Source organism: Lonchura striata, chromosome 3, assembly GCF_046129695.1.
Source record: "Lonchura striata isolate bLonStr1 chromosome 3, bLonStr1.mat, whole genome shotgun sequence".
Taxonomy (NCBI): domain Eukaryota; kingdom Metazoa; phylum Chordata; class Aves; order Passeriformes; family Estrildidae; genus Lonchura; species Lonchura striata.
Window position 1 is genome coordinate 55,775,445 of NC_134605.1, and position 21,473 is coordinate 55,796,917.

General features: G+C 36.2%; 1 long non-coding RNA gene across 2 annotated transcripts in view; it reads left to right on the forward strand.

Moving 5' to 3' along the window:
• Positions 1–2,855, forward strand: part of LOC110476021 (uncharacterized) — a 75,002-nt gene extending 72,147 nt beyond the window's left edge. For both annotated transcript variants that reach the window (XR_013339718.1, XR_002466354.3), the window contains exon 3: positions 2,770–2,855. This is a non-coding gene — a long non-coding RNA (uncharacterized LOC110476021). The remainder of the gene's footprint in view (positions 1–2,769) is intronic.
• Positions 2,856–21,473: the final 18,618 nt, after the last annotated feature.

Sequence of the window (21,473 nt, forward strand, 5' to 3'; positions counted from 1 at the left end):
TTTTTTTCTTGGTGTTCTAGGCCTTGCTTATGATGAAATTTGAACATGTTTAGAAAATTTGTACCTATTTAGAAAAACCAGACCAATTTCTATCATGGAGTGCACTAAGGCAGTCTTCTACAATTCTGCTGCTCCTGTACCATGGAGCACTTGTAACTCCATGGTTAAACAAATATCAGTTACATCATAAAGCAGTTTATTCTAGAACTTCCGAAGTTTCTCTTTCTTCTGTCAATTTCAGTCTTGTGGATAGAAATTATATTAGGACTAAAAGGCTTATGTGGAAAACACATACTAGAGTGCAGGAAAAGGGAAGGGTCTATTATTAGAGTTACAGGCTTTATGCATTTGTATGGCAAAACATAGTTACATCATTGCAGTTCAGTGCAGAATTCATCTGATGACTGCTTTGAGTCTAAGTGCAAATTTATGAGCCTCCAAAAGGTGTTACAGTGAAGGAGAGGTTAATTAAATGACAATGAGATAATAGTATGGGAAGATGAGAAACCTTGATTGCTGTTTGTCACTGGTTATAACACTTAATTGTCTAGATGTTATTTAAAAGCAATAAAAATTATAAACTATTACCATAAAGACGAATCTCATTGAGGTGTTGCTACCAATGGAAATTTACAATCTTTATACCAACAAACTTCATCAAAACCTGAAAGAGGCCATAATAGGAGAATTGATGTGAAAGCAGAAAAAATTTAATTTACTTCCACTAGGACCACAAATTTTCTGTGTGTGGAGGTTCAGCAGCTGCTGCTCAACAGCATTTTGTAGTCAAAGCTGTTCCTTTCCTACAACAGTCTGAAAGATCATCAAGGACTACCCATGTTTGAGCTGAGAGGCTTCACTGGAACCCAGAGAAAATTCACAGCATCTAAACTAAATGAGAATATCTCAATTCACCCCTACCACTTCAGAGAGCTTAATTCACAGGCATGACTATTCTCTGCAGGGAAATCAAAAGGCTGTTACTGGTTTCTCTGGTTCTTTCCACCAAGACAGGCAGAAGCATCTCTGGGTGAGACTCTACATGAACATAATGATGCTGCTTCCAGATGGATGCCAGCATTGCTTCATGACACTGCATTGTGCTGTAGTGGGTCTACTAGCTCAGTCTGTTTCCTCTTCTGTGTTGTACATTGGTGCCTATTTTTGTGACATACTATGTAAAATTCTTTTATTTTCCTTCCATCTTCAAGCAGCAGTAAAAGGAAGAGGGAAACAGCAAAAATGTTGCATAGTTTTAGTCCATGTAAAACCTACATATTAAATACTTCCTAGAAAAGTAGGAATTAGAGATAAGGTGGGTTCTGTGTAGCATTCAGAACCCTAAACTTAACCCTAACCCTAATCTCTATTGTCCAGCTTTGTCACTTAATTAAAATTATTCTTCCTCCTGTGAGACACTGACATGACTCAGTGTTGGCTCTAGCAGAAAACCCTATGGTATAAAGTGCAAGACAGTATGTTCAGAATTAAAATCCTGGAGATCACCTTTAACTTGGCTAAAAAATTTTAAATGCCATCATGTTGCGATGTTGTTGCAAGGTCTCTTCCTGCTTCTCAAGTCAAAGACCAGTTTTTAATGTTGCCCTTCGTATTAAGGGATACTTGATGTGTTAAAGTGTTACGCGATCTGACCGTATCAAACTGGCTGGTCTTTTAATCAAAATAGTATTCAGCTCCCCATGTTCAGCATTTCCACTTTATTAATCTTTTCTGCTGCCTCTGGAACCTGGTATGCTCTTTGTTATGCATTTGAGGGCACAGAATATTTGACATGAATGCAGTAGCACTCTGGTGGAGATCAGTCATTTTAAACATTGCCTCTTAGCATAATTTAATTTCATGCTGCTTTCGTACCCTACTGTCAAATCTGCTTAATACCTGTACTTTAATTTTGCTCACATTTTTCTCCTAAATATGTTTCTGCCAAATGTACTCTTTCCATTAAATTGGTAACGTGTGGTGTAATCATTGCTTCTAAAGAGCAGTAAGAAAGATTTGCTTCTGAAAGGGGTTATTATTTCCAATTTGGATACATTAACATATATGGGCCATTAATATAAATTTCAAGGAACCAGGGATTATAAAATTTATGGAAAATCACATGGATTTTTTTTTTCTTTATTAATATTATTGTTTTATCCTGGTCACTGTGTACTTTGACCTGAGGCTTATGGGAGCATTGGAATAGTCAAACTTGTCCAGATCAGTGCTTTCCTACCTTCATATGCCATCTTAGTGGCCCACAGCACATTCTCAGGGAGGAGTAAAAGAGCAGGACAAACATCTCTCGAAGTTTCCCAGACGTAAACTCCAGTTTAAAGACATCTGCAGTTTAAAGGTTTGGTTTTGGGGCCCTGGGCAACTTGATCTACTAGGCAGCATTGCTGCTTATGCCAGGGGAATTGGAAATTGATGATCTTTAAGAGACCTTCTCATCCAAACTATTCTATAACATTGTTTTGCTTTGTTTTGGTATTTCTTAGCTATTTGTCTCTACATTTTTCTGTGATACCCTTGTAACTTTTAAACTTTTAAAATGGAATTTTGACATCTGTGCAGTTTTTGACAATGTGTTACATGATTGACTGTCCCATAGTGTGAAAAAGTCTCTTTTGATTTTATTCAGCTGTTTCCTATCATTGAAATGGCCCCTAATTTATCTTTTGATGGTCAACAGTCATTTTATACTCTCTCCAAGCTGTGATTTCAAGAGCTCTTGTCATATATTTCTTTCCCTTCTGTTTTCAGGAACTCAAGACTTCTGTGACTTCATGCTCTTTAATGGAAGAAACCCCTAATAATTTACACTGGAAGGATGCAGAGGAGCAACAGACTCGGATGGAGTATGTACTGTACAATGTCATAAAATTCAAATAAGTTCAAACAATGAGCTACACTCTGTTGTTTTCTGTTATATATTTATTCTCTTATCTATCCGGAGGTTTTTCTGACCTCTGGATCTGTGGTGGGCTGTGAGAAATAGCACAGTGGACATCACTTTTGTATTCTCTCTGTCAATGAATGCTGTTTCATTTATCAGGTTCATCATGTCATTAGATAATTCTGATCAACAGTTGTTAGCAATTTCTGAGATATCTTCTTTTGAAGACTTTGCTGAAATTCTTAAATACAGTGAATGTGTGCACAAGACTTATCTGTGGGATTGCGTTTAGATAGAAAAAAAGCACTTAAATAGAAATTTGACTGTGTGTATGCACTTTTGAAAATCGAATGAATGTGTGCTTCAGTGGTACAGGGACATGCACCAGAAAATGCATTTTTGAACTCTGAGTTTATTTGATTTGGCCTAAAATCAACCTGATGAGAAGTGATAAGAATTTATTTAAAATGGGCTTAATTCACTGCTTTTATTAGGAAAAAAAAAAGCTTTTTTTTTTTTTGTTATTGTAGCAATTTTGATACCAGTTTTGCTTGTGATAACCTCACCAATGTTAGGATAACACAAAACCCAGCTGACTTGCATCCATCCAGATCAATACACTACAGGTAAACTGTGGTTACACCACCTCCTGATGAAAAACTGAATGGAAACATGCTGATTTATTCCTAGATTCATACATCAGTCTCCTGGCTGAGTAAAACAATGACAATTTAGTGGCACACCAAGGTAAAAAATAGCCTTTATAGCCTCAATCTTCCAACAGACAAGGTATATTTTTACCCAGAGAAGAAAGTGCTGGCAAGTTTCTGCAGTGTCACCATGTTTCTGTTAACTTTCCGTCAAAGATTTAAAGCCTTGCAGCTTTTTGTTCTGTTTTTTTTTTTTTTTTTTTTTTTTTTTTGTGCAGAGTATTTTTCAGTCTTTTGGCATTCTGCAAATTATGTAATCAATCCTATTTAACTATCACAGCTTGAATGTCAAATTATGACTATCTGTCCTAAAATATTTATGAAATACCTTGCTGCAGAAGGGGAAAGCCATTTATGAAATGCTGTTGACTGCAGACATCCTGGATTCAGCTTTTCAGCCAGGTATTAAATTCACAGAAGAGTCCTGCAACACTACAAGAAATAAAAATAACCCAGACAAAAATGTTGTATACACAAGTAGTGCCTAAGAACAGATGAGAAGTGCTGTTAAATTAATATATAACTTTCTACGAGCTAATAATTTGGTTTTACTAAAAAAAAAATAAATCATAGACAGTCTATAAAATTCTACACTGGGAAGGAAATGGGACAGATTTAGTTACCAGCTAAGCATTTGTTCAATTCCTGTCAAAAAAACCAATTCAGCCTGTTTTAATTTAACTTTACTACTGAGGTAGTAAAGTTAAATTGTAAACTGTTCTTGGCTTACTGCAGAGCTGTTTGAAAATAGATTCAAGATATTTCATATTTATTGCAGCAAATGTCACAGTGAAGCAATTATTGAAGCTATAATTAACAATATAGTTCAGAATTATATACATTAACAGATGTTCATGCATATGCTGTTTATTTTCATAAAGAAAAACAACAGTACAGCAGTTCTAGTACTTTTATGATATTGATTTCCAAGGTAGCGAAGAGGTTACATGTACACACAGACAAGTGTACAGATGGTACATGAGCCATCAGTCCATGCTTCATTTTTTCACTGGTGAAATCAGAGGGAATCCCTTCTGAGACTGGCTGCTTCCCTGTGTCTTTAAACAGAGCCTAGGCTGGGTGACTGAGATGTAGGCATGTCCCTGTAGGCACCAGAATGCCATCCCTGGCATCTATTCAGTGTATGCCATTAGAGCCTCTTCCCCTTGAAGCCTTTTATCTCTGAAAGTTAAAGATATCTGACTTCTGTAATTGTTTTCCCAATAAAATCAACTCTTTGTTCTGCACCCCAGAGGATACTACAGTTTCATCTCCAGGATGTTTTTCATTCTCCCTGCTGAAACTAACATTTTTTCTGCTCTTCAATTTTGTTGTTGTTGTTTTTGTTGTTGTTGTTTTTATTGTTGTTATTGTTTAGAGATGAATATATTATATATGCTCGGCAAACTATTTGATCTCAGGGCTATATCAGCAGTTATGGGCTTCATATTAGCAGATAATGTTTTACTAGCCTTTTCTGGATAAAACTGTAGAGTGATTTTAAATCTAAGAATAGTCTCTTTTTGAAGCAGGGATTTTTAATGAAAGATAGGAATGATAGACTTGTTACTAAGAACAAACACAAGTCTTTGATTTGCATAAAATCTAGAGTGTTTTGATTTTATTATTTTTAATTTTTTCCATTGAATTGAAAATTTGAATTGTCTTGCATAACTGCTTCAAACACTGGTTGCTCTTGCAGTAGGAATTTACTAATTTGAATAATTTTCCTTGCATATCTGTGTCAAGGCTAGTAGTCTTCATAAACTATTGAGTGTGTCTTCTGAATCCTGAAAGGCTGCAATGGTACTACTACCTTAGTGCTGCCTGAACATTTCTGGTTTTCTTCTAATAAACTAGCATATGTATTTTAAATAGGTCTTCTGAAGCTTTACTGGGTGAGCTCCCTAACATGTCTCACTCCTCCAAATATTTGCAGCTTCCTCCTGCACAGCACTGTGACTTTTGTCTGTGTGTTTGTGTCTTTTTTTTAATTTTTTTTTTGTTTGTTTGTTTTTGTTGGTGGTGGTGGTGGGTTTTTTGTTGTTGTTGTTGTTTTTTTTCTTTTTGTTTCCCCCCCAGTTTGATCTAGCATAACTTTGCAATTGGTCATTTTAGCAGTGGAAATCTGTGGATTTTTCTGGAACTTTAAAGGCACAGGCATGTAGAAAACTTGATCATAATGATGTCTACTATTCTTTAAAAGGGATTAATTTTACTCAGGATGCCTGGTCATTCTGCCCTCTCAGGCTGTTATCTACAGGTTTTTAATATCTAGAAAGCAACATGCCTTTCCCTGTGTCACTTGTAAAGATTAACATCTCTAGAGATTTTAATATGGAGGCATATCTTACACATATACATACTGTAAGAACTTGTATTTTAATGACACTTCTGTCTAATATGTAATGCAATATTTTCAGAAACCATAAGTAATGGTATCCCTTTTCTATCAGGTTTTCTTTTTCATTTGTCCAGCCAGCTGTCTCCACAGTAACCTGCATTATGGGTGCTGAGATTACCTGAGCTGATGTGCCAGCCTGAGTTCCCTGCAGACAAGGCAGAGTGACAGGTGGGGTGACAGGTTCAGGACAACCCTACCAAGTCAGTACAGTAACCAACCTGCCCAAAGGGCCAGCCATCAGTTTCTCATGAGGTAGCTTCCAAAGATCCTAGCAGAACAGTTTATCATAATTGCTAACATCTTTCTGCACGTTCATCACACTTTTCAGTCTGTTTTTTCCATAATGGAGGTAATTTCTGTAGATATGGTGCCACCTGGATATCACTGTGTGAAGTTTACTGAATATTTTCTACTGCTGATTAATAGAAATTCAATCTCCTGCTTTCAAGTAAATGAAACATTGCCTAATGCTTTCTTTTAATGGTCTCTCCTTACTTGGAAGCTGAACAAGACCCAGGAAGAGATTTTTTATATTCCAAGATTAAATACATAATTGTAACACATAATAGATATTTTTGATATTGAAAGGCATCAGCATGTAAATACAGTCACTCAAGTGCATTTCCAGATGATTAATTATTATTGGCATCTCTGGGTGGCAGTCCTGCATTCATAACATTACTTTTCTATGAGATAAAAAATGCCCCATTTTTCTGTGTTTCTGAGGCAGTAGAAATGCTAACCAAGTGGCTGAGGCAAGGGAAAGGTTGTCTCTATTTCCCATAACTCCCTCCTTTGTAGAATGGGCAGACATAAGGAGTGGTAGCATTGGGTAGCATTTCTTGCTTGAAAGAATGCTGTCCCCAGCATTCTGGTGCAGGTGACCCATGGGCTGGATGACCCTTGCTTTGCCTTTCCCACGGCCCTGCAAATGGCATTTTTTGGCGAGAGCTCACCTTCACTGGCACCGTGGTACATTCCCTGTCAAAGTGCATGCCCTCAGGGTAGGGGGTTAACTGTGTGCTAACATCCTCCATGAGGCAATACAATAATTCATTGCTGAAATTAAAGACAACAGGGAATAAAAAAATTACAATATTAATCTCCTGATTTAAAAAAAAGCATTCACAGGTAGTATATCAAAGTATGGACTCCCACCTATAGTCAGTTCTGTCCTGCCTCTCTACTGTTTTTCTTGTATCATGCAAGAGGATTTTTTCTTTGTTGAACACAAACATGTCAGGATAACTTCACTTTTTATCTTTCTCATTGACAGTCCCAGTCTTCTACAGTTTTTGATAAATGGAGACTGTAAATGTTCATGCAAAGTGAATATCAGAAAACCAAACAAACATTTTTTAATTTCAATTTTTAGTGCCTTTATATAGCTCTTATCTTTATTTAGAAATAGTTCTGTTATGCTAGCCAAGAACTAGCTGAAACCATCTGCAGTTTATTTCAAATAAGTATTGAGTATTAATCATCCAGAAGTTTTCCTTGTGGTCCTGCACCAGCTGGAAGAAGCTAAGCTATTTATTTTTACATAATTCTATTTATATTACACTTGCAGTTTTGAATTTTCTACATAATAATGCCTCCATTTTTGAAACAATGTTGCAGGTCCACATGCTATGCATATGGTCTCTTGCAAACATGTGAGGTTTTAAATTATAATTTCTTCTTGAGAACAGGGGAGGAAAATTAAGTGAAAATGAAGAGAATGTAATATGGTATGTTTGAAGTTTGCTAGCTCAGTTTCTCCACAATCCTTCTGAATATTTTGTAGATCAAAAGAACAATTACAGTATATAGTAGTGATATGCTATTTTTCCATAGTGATATTCTAGCTTTGTCTGTGCTTTTAGAAAATGTAAAACAAAACCAAGTGACTATCTTAAAATGGGCAATACATCTGTAAAAATGCAAAACATGGGCTGGTCTCATGTTTTCTGTGGCTGGAGAAAAGGTAGGAAAGTTCATGGTTTCCTCTGGAGCCTCACAGGCCAGTTGCTCTGTGTGCCACAGAAGGCAGATGATGTTGCCATTAGGGCTGCAATAATATTGTAGACAGGAACTTAATGTAAGCCAGGACCAAGACAGAGTTTTAGCTCAGAGACATCTTGTGGCAGGAATTTTAATAATAAAAGTAAAGCAATTAAGTCTTTAGACATATTCTCTGTGTTTTATCCCTACTCCTCTTTCCCTCACAGTAAATCTTCAGAACTCTTCTTTCTTCTTGCCAGAATTTAAGGTCACTTTCACTGAATTTGTGTTCATCATTAGGAGAGAAAAAGTTGTAGAGGTGAATTATGGGAAAAGATTTATGGAGCAAAACCAAAAACAGCTTGGAGCTAGTTTTTTATAAACAACTTTTTAGCAAAAGCTTAATATCTTCCTCTATCTCTCTGTGCAAAGGGAAAGTTTATATAAACTTAGACCTTTTTTGTGTTACTTAGGAGTGTCTGCATGGGACAAAAAGTCAAAGGTGCTTCACCAAACCTCTGTGTCTCTTGAGTCTTGCTAAAAGAGAAGATTTCTAGATCTTTAGTCTTGCCCCATGTCAGTGGCCCAAACACTACAGAGTATAAAGGGTTTTCATCACAGTGATGCAGAAGAGACACAGCTCAATTTATTGGATGCAGTTTAGGGCAGTGGCTACTGTTAATAAATACTTTCTTTGTTCCCACTCCTACTAACATTTATGAACACACAGATAATAAGCAAGATTAAATCCTGAAGTTTCCTGAAATTTCCTTGGCTGGCTGCTAAGAACCTCAGTTCTTACTGGCTACTCAATGGTACAACTTACTGCTTCTTAGGATCCTTCAAACAGGAAGCAATCATTTTATAGCACTGAGAAAATTGATGGTGAATTAAATATACAGGGTTATTTTTTCACATTCCTCAAAATTCTGCGTGTGATCCGACTTGTAGCATCTGTCCTAGACTGTGGTGTTTGAATGGTGCAATCAATGAAACCCCAAAATAAATAGTTGAAATCATCAATCCTAGAAATAACAGACTTTAATCTGCAGCATCTGCAGGATTTATTTGCTGACCACAGTCAGTCACAATTTTAGGAAGGAAAAAATTTGTTTTTATGATATTTTCAATGTGTTGATTAAAAAAAAAAAAATCCAAAATACAGCCTGCCAGATTTCTAGGCATGACAATGTTTTAATGACTACAAAATCAGAAGTATGCCTAATGTGCCCATCAGCTTACCCGTATGCTAGAGGGGACCTGTTTTGGTTCATGAATATTTAGATGTTTGTGAAAAACAATGTTGGCATATATAACACCTGGCGTTTCAATAGCTTGTGCAAATAGCCAGGAATCCTGTTCTTTACTGTTTAGTCTGGGACAAAATCCTTTCACTTTTTCACAAAATCAAATGGTGTTATGTCCACAGCAGTGGCAGCCCACATCAGTTTCCTACATTTCTGTCAGCCTGCAGATGACACTCATTATTTTCTGTTCCTTCCCAGTTTGAGAGTGGTCCTTCCTTTCCTGGTTATATTCTGGGATGGCAGGACTTGGTCAGCACTGAAGTTAAGTAGTGTGGGGAGTTATATTGTCACTGTGGCTTACTTCTTATTCTGATAATAAGAATATTCTTATTAATCCCTGGAGGAAGCAACATCCTATGGGCTTCTGCAAGTGTTGCAATGGCACATCCAGTTGAGGGTCCCTTCAGAAAAGAGCCTGGGAGTGCTGGTGGATGCTGCATTGAAACATCAGCAATGGGCCCACCTGGCAGAGAAGGCCAGTGGTGTCCTGGGCTGCCTTAGGAGAGATGCCTAAGGGTGAGTGAGGTGACACATCTCCTCTAGCTGGCATTGGTGAGGCCACACCTGGCATGCTGTGTCTGGTTCTGGGCTTCACAGTATGAGGCCTTCATGAGAAACACATGATAAATACAAGAAAGGAAAAATCCATACCAAATCAAATAAAAGAAAATAATAGTGTGCAAGTTTAATAAAAGCCAGTGGGAGTAGCTACCTAGGGGAACTGCCAGTACACTCTGAGGAAGAAAAACATTGAAACAAAGACCTTTAGAACAAGAAAATTAAAAAATCTGTGACAAGGTGAAATTACTTTTTTCTCAGGGAATTACAGTTCTCCTTAAGCTAAAAAATGCCTTTTGGCTTTGATTATTCTTGATATGTAAAGTAAAATAGTGAAATTAACCCTGCAACTTCTGTTTTATCTTGTATAGATTTTTGAGCATCAGAAATTAATAATGATCAATCACTTGCCTTTTTAGGATGTGTATTTCTTACAGAAATAAAAACAAGCAAACAAAAGAAACCAAACCAAGCCCAAGAGTTTATAGTTAAAATGACTGTGATATTTGAAAATACATTTAATTGAGTCCTAATCATGCTGTGTTGATATCAACACTTAGAAACTCTGAAACCCATTAATGTATTAGAGGGATTTGAAATTTAATATTAATTTGTGGCTATTGAATCAAGAATATGAGAGATAATATATGAAAATTTCTGTTCAGTGTGCTAAAAGCTGGCAAAGGGAATGTTTTCCAGCAAAAAGAATTTGGGCAAGACATGAATGCAGTGCTCTCCAAACCTAGTATTAATATTCTGCATTCTTACACCTCCAAGGGATAATGACAACTTTAGTTATTTGCCTGGATGAAAATCAGATGAATGAGAGTAACTGCAAAGGTTTTCAATTAAGGTGATCTATTAAGGAATGCATTTTACGTGCTGTTGCTATGAGAATGTCTGTGAAATTCCCTGGCATATTGCAAGTAAACTTTTTTATCTCTTTCCCAACTGTGGCATTTACAAAAGAGAAAACAAAATGTTGTAGAGGGCAAATTTTAGGTAATGATATAATATAAACATTTGTAAAATGAGCAATAATTTTTTCTTACACATTTTCTGTACACAATCTTCTCTTGTGCTTGTACTTCGTCTACAGCTCATCTTTCTGCTCCTAATGAGCTTGTATTTCTTCTGTACAAAAATTGGTTTGATCTTTGCCAATTCATTTAATACTTTAAATATACTGTTGTTTTAATTACCTTCCCTTTCTTTCTATTTTCTAAAAATGCACTTCAAACTCTGTAACCTGAAATAACTCTTCAATCAGAAAAGCTTATTTTTGAGGATAACTATGATGGCAGCTCTGTCTCAGATGAATCCTCACACTTCTTCCTCAAGATTTATAGAAAATCCATAAAATAAGAGTTTTAAAATGTAGAGAAGCTTCTTAGAAGTATCAGAAAAATGGTGGATTTGATAAACACAACAATATTATTTGTTCACTCACTTTTGGAAGTCAGTAGAGATTTGATTTGATTATGTAAAGTGTAGTATGAATAAGACTCATCAATTTCATTAATGCTGCCATCTGTATTAAAGTATCTGTGTAGACATTAAAAGGCTGTTGTCAGCTGCCCTACATAAAGGCTTGAGATTCATTCTCCTGGGAGAAAAAAAGTTGTCATACCACATTGAAGGTGCTAGGCAATCAGTTAGAGGCAATAACCCTGACTAATAGGAGACTCATAGTCCATTTTTTACTAACTTGTTTCTTGGAGAGATTTCCAGCTTTCTGCAGGGACAGAAATAATGTTTAAGAGCAAACTGCTGATGCTCAGATGAAGACATAGATGTTAAAATGAGACTTGGAGCAGCAAATGATTTCACAGGCTAGATCACTGCCTTTTCAAGAAACTGCATCATGCTGATCTACAGATGGTTTTACCGGCAGTAATGGCCAACATTTTAACACTGACTGAGCTAAATGAAAATCAAGGCAGAAGGTTATTGCATTGCCTTAAAGTTTATAACAGTTTACATTCACAGAGAGAAGATTGATTCATTTTTATGTATATATTATTTAGAAAGCATGACCTTTCAAACAGAGAGCACTTTTATGTGAAAACAATGATCTAGGAAATGGGTATTTCCCAGTATTATAATAGTGATTCAGGGAATGTTAGAAAAGGTCATTGATTACTTTATTCTAAGCATGAAAATTTCAGCCACAGCTGAAAGAAAAGTAAAATTTACTATGTTGATACTTAGCAGTGCCCGCATATATAATATAGGAAAAAAAAAATCAAAGACTTAAAGATGGAATAAATATAGACAAGGAGCTTACAAACAGTTCTGGGATGACTCAGCCTCCTGTTTTTGTCAAAAGTATTCAGTGAATTTCTCCCCACATGATCTAGCATTGATTGCTTTTTTTCTGATAATCACATTCTTGCATTAGTAATTTTGATCATCAGATGCAGTGATGAGGAAGAGTCCCTGTCATTGAGAATGTTAGAGAATGACTGACCTGTCCCCATAAAATGTGATGCTCATGGAGGTCCAGCACGGTGCTTTCAAAAGATCTTTTCAGCAGCCAGGTTTGACTTGGCTGTCATTGTCAAATGACACTCATCGTTTTTATTATACTTCTTACCAAAAGCAAATGAAGGCGCACCCAAGTGAAAAGCCACTGACTATGAAGTAAGGATTGACTAAGGGTTAGTGAGACATATCCCCACTATTGGCTCAGGGACAATAACCACCATTTGGTTAATTTGCTGAAATGTTCCCTGTCTGCTTGTTACTGCTGCGTGGAGGAAAGATAACTATAATTTAAGTAGTATATTTCTGTAATAATCTGTTACTGGCTCTTTCATATGGAGCCCCTTGGGCTTGTTATTTTTATGAACACTCATGACTGATGTCCTTGTGAGTCTGCCCCTCGAAAAACTCATAAACCACAAGAGCAAAATATATCTTTGGATATATGGTTTGTCAGATTTTTGTCAGAGACTCTAGATCAAACCCTGTGTTTTAAACATCCTTGAATATCTTTAGAAATTAATCAGTAGTGTAATTTCTGAATGTAAGCACAATCTTTCTTTTTGATTCTGTGACTGTGCCCTACTTCAGTTCTGTGACATTTGTAAGGAGGCAACCAGCAGGGAATTAGGGTGACAACTCTTCTGAAATAAATCAATACTACATTAACACCTGTACTACAAAATGCAGATGTGAAAGGGCTAGAATGACCAAAGTTAGCACAGCAGCTAGCAGCATCATGTGCTAACTCAATCTTCTTACACTGTCCTTCTCTCTCTCTCTCCTACCTTTCATTTCCTCTTTTCTTTAGTGTTTTTTTCTTGTATTTCATATATGACTGCATTGTTGAAAATGGAAGATGTCCACTCCAGGCCCTTTCCTCAACTGTATCACTGCTTCTGTTCTTAGCAATCACACACTTTTTGTGTCTCAGGTCATCTCCTACCCTTTAAAAACAGCATACAGAAAATGGGCAAGGTGAGATATGCACAGTGACTGCAGAAATTCCTGAAAATGAAATTATATTCTCCATGGAAAGGAATATCCCATTAATAAAACTGTTTTTAAGCATTCCTTGGGTCCCCTTCCAAGATGATGACAGCAGTGATTTCCTGCTCAGGATTCACTATGGTTAGTTAGGAATGCTTCTGAGTCACCCTGTACTGTGCATGGGCAGGCTTCCCTGCACACTTTGTGGCACACAGTGTTCCAGTCTTTTCAACTCCACTTTTAATTTCAGAATCTATGAAATTTGGTTCTTGATAGAGGATTTCATGGACTAAAAGAAAGAAAGGGGGTTTGATAGACCAGCTGGCCCCACTGGGGCCAGTCCTGTGCCTGATATAAAAGAGTAGTGCAGGATGCAAAAGGAAGAGCTAAGTGCACAGAAAGGCAACTATTTCTTAATGTTACAAATTTTTCCTACAGTAGGAAGGAAGACTCTACTGAAAATTCCACAGTTTAGGCTCTTAGGACTTCTCCCATTTCCAAAGGGAAAAATGCCATGGTGTAGGAAATTCACAGTAAATTTAGAAGTTCTCTTAAAATGGCAATGACTTGCCTGTAGGTGCAATTTTCATGCATCCCCACTTGGGAATTTTTACTTTGATTACTCATAATTAGTCCCAGATCATTCATTTTTGGCTAGATTTTATACCAATACCAAGCCCTGATTTTCAGAATATTTGCAATAACAAAAAGCTGTTCATTCTATATTATGGTGGTTGTTCTTGAACTCATGTAGCATGGGGAGTCAGCAGAGCTTCTCTCTTATAAACCAGAGTTTAAGTTACAAGTCTGACTTGTAAACCAGAGGGAGCCCGGCTTGTAGCTACGTCCCAAAGCACATGAATGTTTCATGTTAGGTTTCAGAGCAGTGCATGGGTTGAAGCAATGTCTAGGGTGATGCTTTTCCTCTCTCCAAGAAATGCAAAGCTGCATGTGTAAAGGAGATATTTGGCTCAGGAGAGCTGATTAAATTTAGTTTAGAGAGATTTCCAGAGAGGAAAGACTGAAATTTGGAATGTGTCGTAGTTCATGGAACTAAAATATGGATTTTGGAAAGTGGAGTTCTTTCAAAATGAATATCAAATACTTAATTTAAAAAATGATAGAATAGAAACTGAGGTGCTGTTACAAAGTTTTTGTTGCTTGTGTTATTTTTATGTATGTAAAAATAGATGAAATAGCTATATAATAATTAATATCTAAAATATCTATATAATATCTGCATAGATATTATCCTATACCAGATTTTTAAGATGAGTTGACTTAAATCTGTATGTGCTATCTAGTGGTATGTAACTTCATCAAAACTCATGCTTTCTTCAGCCACCTGTGAACCAGTAGCATGAGGTGCAGAAAAAAGGTAAATGTCAGTTTCTAGCTGTATCTATTTGATTGTCACTGGTCATTCACTCAGCATCTGGGTGTTGTAAGAATCATGGGAAATGTTAAAAATGAGGGCATGAGACTGAAATAGCTTTTTTCTTTCACATATACTAAGTGGAAAAGGAGTAGATGAAAGAAGTGGAGAAGGTAAAGGAATCAAAGGATAATATGGGATATAAAAAAGTGTCAAAGGACACTATAAAAAAAAAAGACAGGGAAATTAACTGAGGTTTGTTTGACATGGTCCAAGCAGTTAGGCTGCCAGTGAGTATGGGAGACATGTGAAAGGTATTAGGAACTCCTTGGTGAGATAATCACGGTGTAGCTGCTTTGAACATGTGTATCCCAGGAACTGCTGGATCACTGAGAGGATATCAGAAGGACAGATCTGTTAAAAAGGATGTCTGGACAATCCATGAGGACATTTATTGCACCATTTGGTGGAGTTGTGTACGCATCTGTGATTCTCTAAATATAACAATTGTTTTCTCCAAGATTTGAACTCTGCCATTTCCTACAACAACTGAGTTGAAAAGTGCTGCTGCTGGGCAGCACCTTTTCAAATAACTTTAAATTGGAGCCAGAGATAGCTAATCAAGAATGAGTAATCAGGAACATCTCTAATCTAGTCTTAGAGGCATACAGTAATGGAGCCTTCAGGGCCATTCACATGATCTCTTCTGATGCTTCAAAAATCAGTATCAGTACTGTGCCGTATTATCCCCCTAAACTTTTCTTCTTTAGGCTAAATTACCTACATTGATCCAAACACTCTTCATGTGTATCCATGTTATCACTACTTTTCTCCTCACTATAATGGTTCTGCTGTATTTTCCTGAAGAATCCAGTAACACAGCTGCAGGATTACAGGTGAGAGTTCTAAGTGCTCTGGGAGAATTATTTAATATGTCTTGTTTCAGCATATCTTCCTCAAACGAGCTTTACCTTTTTCTCAATGGCATTTTTCACTCTGCACAGTTTACAATTCACCTCAATTGTCAGATTTTTTTTAAGGTTTTGCTACACACCATCCATTAACCCATCCTGTATTTTCATAGTTTATTTTTCCTGCTCAATTTGTAAATAAAATCTTCTACCACAACTTTCTACTGCTGCCTACTGAATAGAAAAAAAAATTCCATATATTTTTTTCCTATTCAAATTTTAATTACCTTTCCCAGGAAGCTTATTGTACTCTTCAGCTCCATGCAATCTAAAAATGTTATATATATATGTATGCATATTTATAGATGCATATTTATGTGTGTGTGTGTCCTATTCTGATCGCTTAATTTAAATGAAAGTACTGAACAAAATTGTATCCAGAATGGACTCTGCAGAACCCCATTCATCATCATTCTGCTTCAAAGAGAGTCATCGATTAATATTTGTTTTGGTACAATTATTCATCTGCTTGGTCACTCACCATTCATCTATATTGTATTTCACTAAATTGCTTGTGAAAATGTCATCTCCCACTGCATTAAAAGTTGTGTGACAGTTACAGTTTCTTTCATCACAAGTCATGCTACTCCCTGATAGAAGCAAATTATTTTGAAGAAAATGTTTTTCGGAGATCCATACTAATTGTCATTGTTTTCTTCCATACACTCATTTTTCTTCATTTAAAATACAGATACCATCCTAACCCTTTCTCTCCTCTGGTAACTCTATTTTCTTTATGAATTCACACATGTGAAATGGCCCTTAGAGTAATTTTAATAATTTTAAGCTACTTAGAAAGAAGCTAATCAAGACTGAAGAATTTATTAAAATATATTTTTTATTTCAAATTTGCCCTGACATGCTCTTTCAGAATTCTCCTATGAGACTTTGTGCCTTTAATACTGATACTGAACTGTACTGCTCCACTGAATTGTAAATTAAAGAAAATGGAAAAATGTCCATAACACTTTGGTCCACTATCATCTGTAGTTAGTTCTTCATCCCTACTGTACTTATATCCCTAAATTATTAACTTCTTTTTGCATCTTAACATATTCTACTTCCCATATTCTTTATTTTTTCTTTCAGATAATATTTTAGTGTTTTTGAGCTACTGTCTATAAAATCTACTTTTTTGTATAAGTCTCATAATCTACCCAGTTTCCACTTTTATAGCATTCCCTTTCTGTAGCTAAAGTCACAATTCAGCCAGTCTCCATGCTTTTTTTCTGCACTGGGACCTGCTTTTTTCCTGCTTGTACCTGCTGTGTCATTTGTTTCCTTGAGGAAATGTCACCTCTTCTCTAAGGTTTTTTCTTCCAAGACTTCTCTAGGGCTTCTCCCATGAGATCCTACACAAAAAAAATCTGAATTCACTTTTTAAAAAATGGGGTATGTTTTGTGCTCTTTATATCCTTTTTCTTAACCAGGCACTTTTTCAGTTCACAGTCACCCTTACTGTGAACTGCTGCATTCTGCCCTGATTGTTTTCTCTGCTGGTAAGACTCAAAGCCACCAGAACAGACCTTGTAGCTGCTTTCTACATTTTTCTATCAAAGTGTTTTGAGTGCATCTCAAAAATTTGGCAGACATTTTTGTGTGTCATTTGCCTTTCTAAAAATGTTTTAATGCCCAGTCCTGTGCTTTAGATGATTCCTCAAGGTATTCATGGAAAAAAGCCCCAACCAACCAAAAGAAAAATCCCTTCAAATGATGCTTTTGGGAAACTGTTCTGTATATTCTGTATAATGTTTTTTCTCCATTTTTCATCATGTAAACTGTTTAACTCTTAGCTTTCATCCTTCATATAAAGTGTTTGCACCCTTAATATGTGAGAGAATCCTGGGTCTCTCATTCATTCCCTAGGCAGCTCTTCTTGGACATCTATTATTATTCCAAAAACAACTACATATGCCATCATCTGTTATACCAGTTAAATAAGAATTTTCCTCTGCTTGTTTATTCCCCATACTCCTTGCAACACTACACAAACATCTAAGATGTTTGGCAAGTAAATTAGTACTCTTGAGTGACATATTGCCCCAATCCAATCCACCAGATGCCATTATTATATAAGATACAATCATACATAGCATGGGGGAATTGCAGCATTGCAGGCTGTGTATCTCCATAAGGGGAGGCAATGCTGCTCCTGTTGTATTCAGGACTTGCTGTTGCTGATAAGCTTTTTCTGTAGAGAGATTTCAACAGATTGGCTTCTCTTTGTTGTCTTGGAAAGGTAGCCCAGTGTGATGAGGGCACTTGAGGTAATATGGTGATCTGCTGGAATCAAGAATCTTGGGGGTTTCTCCATGCCTTTCACTAGATATAATTAAAGAACTTCTGGTTATCAGTGAGCTGCACACAGATGTCCCATCTCTCTTCTGTAAGTGCCTCCTATACTCAAGGTATTTGTTCTGCTTCAGTTCACCACTCAATTCCTCTTGAGTAATGTACTTTGGCTTGTGTTCCTGTCCTGTATACTTCAGTAGGAGTTGAGCATGTGCTTAGAACTAATCAGAGACATCTGACCAAATAAAGAGGGTTTGCAACCTTGTTTCACTCATGTGCTATTCAGAAGCTTCTCTGGTTTAAATTATTAATTTCATTTTTCAAAATGTCTCTGTTGACTCTTTCTGTGAGGAAAACAGCCTCTTTCACAGCCTGCACACAGTGACCTGTTTTTGCCAAAGCTGCACAAGATTTCTGATGTCCTTGCCAGGCCATAGCATCCTCACCTACAGTGACCAGAAGCTTGTGATATACAGGACACTCTTGTGAAGCATGGCAGTGCTTGACTCAATAGCATTTACTCTCTCCCATACTGGTCCCTCTCTCTGCTTACTGCTTCCTGTAATCATACCCATATACCATGTCCATAAACTACCAGCTAATCAAGTGCATATGTACCTTAAAATATTGAGGGATATATTTCTATGGCTTTTATTCCTTGGTGTACAGATAATTGAAACTGACCTGTTTAGACTGTGACTAAACCACTAAAAATATTTATCTACTTGAAAACAACAAAACCAAAAGTGTGCTTGTTCCAAAGTTACTCTCCAATAGAAATTAATTGCCATGGCAACATGTAGGCAATGTGGTTTAAGAGACATTTTTATATAACCTCCAGATTCATTGAATCCATTAAGAATTTTAACCAGAGCTGGAGATTAACATAGTTATGTGATTTTGTAAACTTTTATCTACATGGGATGGCAATTACATAAAAAAAACCCTTTTTTTTTCAAAATAACAGTTTTGAAATCTTATTTATTAAGTCAAATGTAAGGAAAAGATGTTGCAATGGAATGAATTCTTGTTTATGTAAAAAGCCACAAAGCTTCAGCCAGGTTGTTTATTGTACAGTTTAAGTCGCAGTTAGGTATTCAGTACTCTTTCACTGTGAGTAAAAAAACCAATGAAAATGATCCCCAACACATGGGGATGTTTTTGATGTTTTGTTTCTTTGTTTTTAATTTTGCTCTTGAGAGACTGATACTGTAGTACACAATAGAAAATTTAAATTCAGTGGTATCCAAGCATGTGTAAGTTTTCTTTTTGTGAAAAATGAAATATGCACTATCTGTCCATGGTTTAAATGATTTTTATTAAGAATTCTCAATGCAATTCTTTCAGATAGCCACAGATAGCTGAAACTGCATTGCAAATGCATTTTGGTATATATTCTTCCTCACTTTGTCCTCAATTACATGTTATTTGGTCAATGTGAACAGGAGGAGGCTGGAGGTTTGAAAAGGACTTGATGCTCATCCAAGACTGGATGGCTTCTTCAGCACTACTGCCCAAAGTGATGGGAGGAAATGATGGGAGGAAACAAAGAGCTGGTTTGTATTAGAAAACACATCAAAGAATGCTCTCTTTCTGTACACAATGGTTAAACTCATTCGCTGAATTTTATTGCATTTGAAATGCTGAAGAAACTCAAAGAGCATATTTTCTAGGTTGAATTAAATCCTTGAAATAACATTGAATGTTTTAATAAAAGTCAGCTTCTTCATCTATATATCAATTTAGCAGTTTAACTGATCCTAATTTCATCATGCTTGGAAAATGATGGCTGAGAAATTAAGGTGTGGTCTCAGATTATTAATTTCACTAGAGCAACTTTCACAGAATATCCCAGGTAACTGAATATCACAAAATATGCTGAATTGGAAGGTACTCACAAGGATCATTAACTCCATTCATGTCAGATCCCTGAGAAAGTCTGGGTCACTATTTAATGTATCACATCAAATTGCTGAATACACAATGCTTTGCCTTTATTTTTAATAGAACTTCCAACATCAATAGAGGTAATGACAAGTGTATGATAAATTGGTACTGTGTGTGCTGAACAAAAGTACTGGTGGTGTTAAGTCTTTTCTCTACCCTGTGTGTCATATGTGCAATTGCTGTTCAGGCTAACAGGAATGGCATCCAAACACTTCCTATTGGTTTGCAGAATACATTTTTCTTAGAAGCCAGGTTTTTATACCTGGCTACCTGGATAGGTTTTTATACCTATCCTTTTCTTAGGATCCAATGGAAGTCCATATTTTCAGCAGTAGCATCACAAGCAGCAAATTTTAGGTTGTATGCCTTTATGTACTTTTGTAAATAAGGATTTCCAGTGTTCAGAAGAGCTTACAAATTGGGAATTAAAGAATGGCAAACTTGGTTATGCTTTAAACTCCTAGAGTGTTTGCAAATATTTGCATTATTTTCAGCAAGCTATTGTTCCCCCTCATAGAGTAGTCAAAAATTACAAAACCTATCTTTCCTTCTTAGTACATGTAAAATGGCATAAAACCTTGACTTGTGACTCTAGGAGCTCAGAAAATGAGTTAGATATTTATGTCTGTACAAACTAGACTTAGCATTGCTTTTACAATCTGAATAAAACTTCCACTCAGTCCTCTAAGATCCTTTTAGCATCTTGTGATACACTGGATGCTACAAGTCCATTTTTCATCAGTAATTTAGCTCAGGTATCAGAATGTTCCACTTAATCACAGTAAAGTTTGTTTTTGCTGAATTATGTCACTGCCGCATACTCTGTCACAGTTTGCTTCAGTTGATGAAAAATGGCTTGAATCTTACATGTTTGGGTGAGCACAGAAAGAAATATACTGCTATATCTATAATATATTGAAACAAAAAGCATGAAACTTCTTTTGTCTTGGAGGTTAACATAGCTTAAAACCTATGATGTTTTCTCAGTCTTAAACATGTATTTATGTTCCACTTGATAACCAAAAGAAAAAATATTAGCCCATGCTTTTATTTGTAAACTCACAGCTTTTTGATGAATTTAATAGGTCAACAGAAATTACAAATGGCAAGCAAAAGTTATCTCATGTGTGTGAAATGGCTAATATATCATTCAAACCAATATGAGAGAGTTCATTTTCCTCTGTAAGTTTTCTGCATTGTATATATTCATGGTATCATAGACCATTTGATAGAAAAGGAACTTAGGATTTGCGACTATTTTTCTCTTGTTGCAAGGCATTAACATGACTTTTTGTCTCTAGTAGTTGTTTGCCTAACCTGCTTTTAAAGATTTGCAGTGCTTATTACTCCACATGACCCATTGCTTCTTTACTCACATATATTCAATCACTGGCACAATTAGAAAGGTTTCTCTTGTGTTCTTCTTTGCTACCTCAGGCTGCATTCACCCAGCACAGTGAAAACCTGTGTTCTTCGTGTTTGTAGCAGATATTTGTCTTTACTAGCATTTTGTGTTCACTGAAGGAGTCTCCTTCTCTGGCTTAGATTTA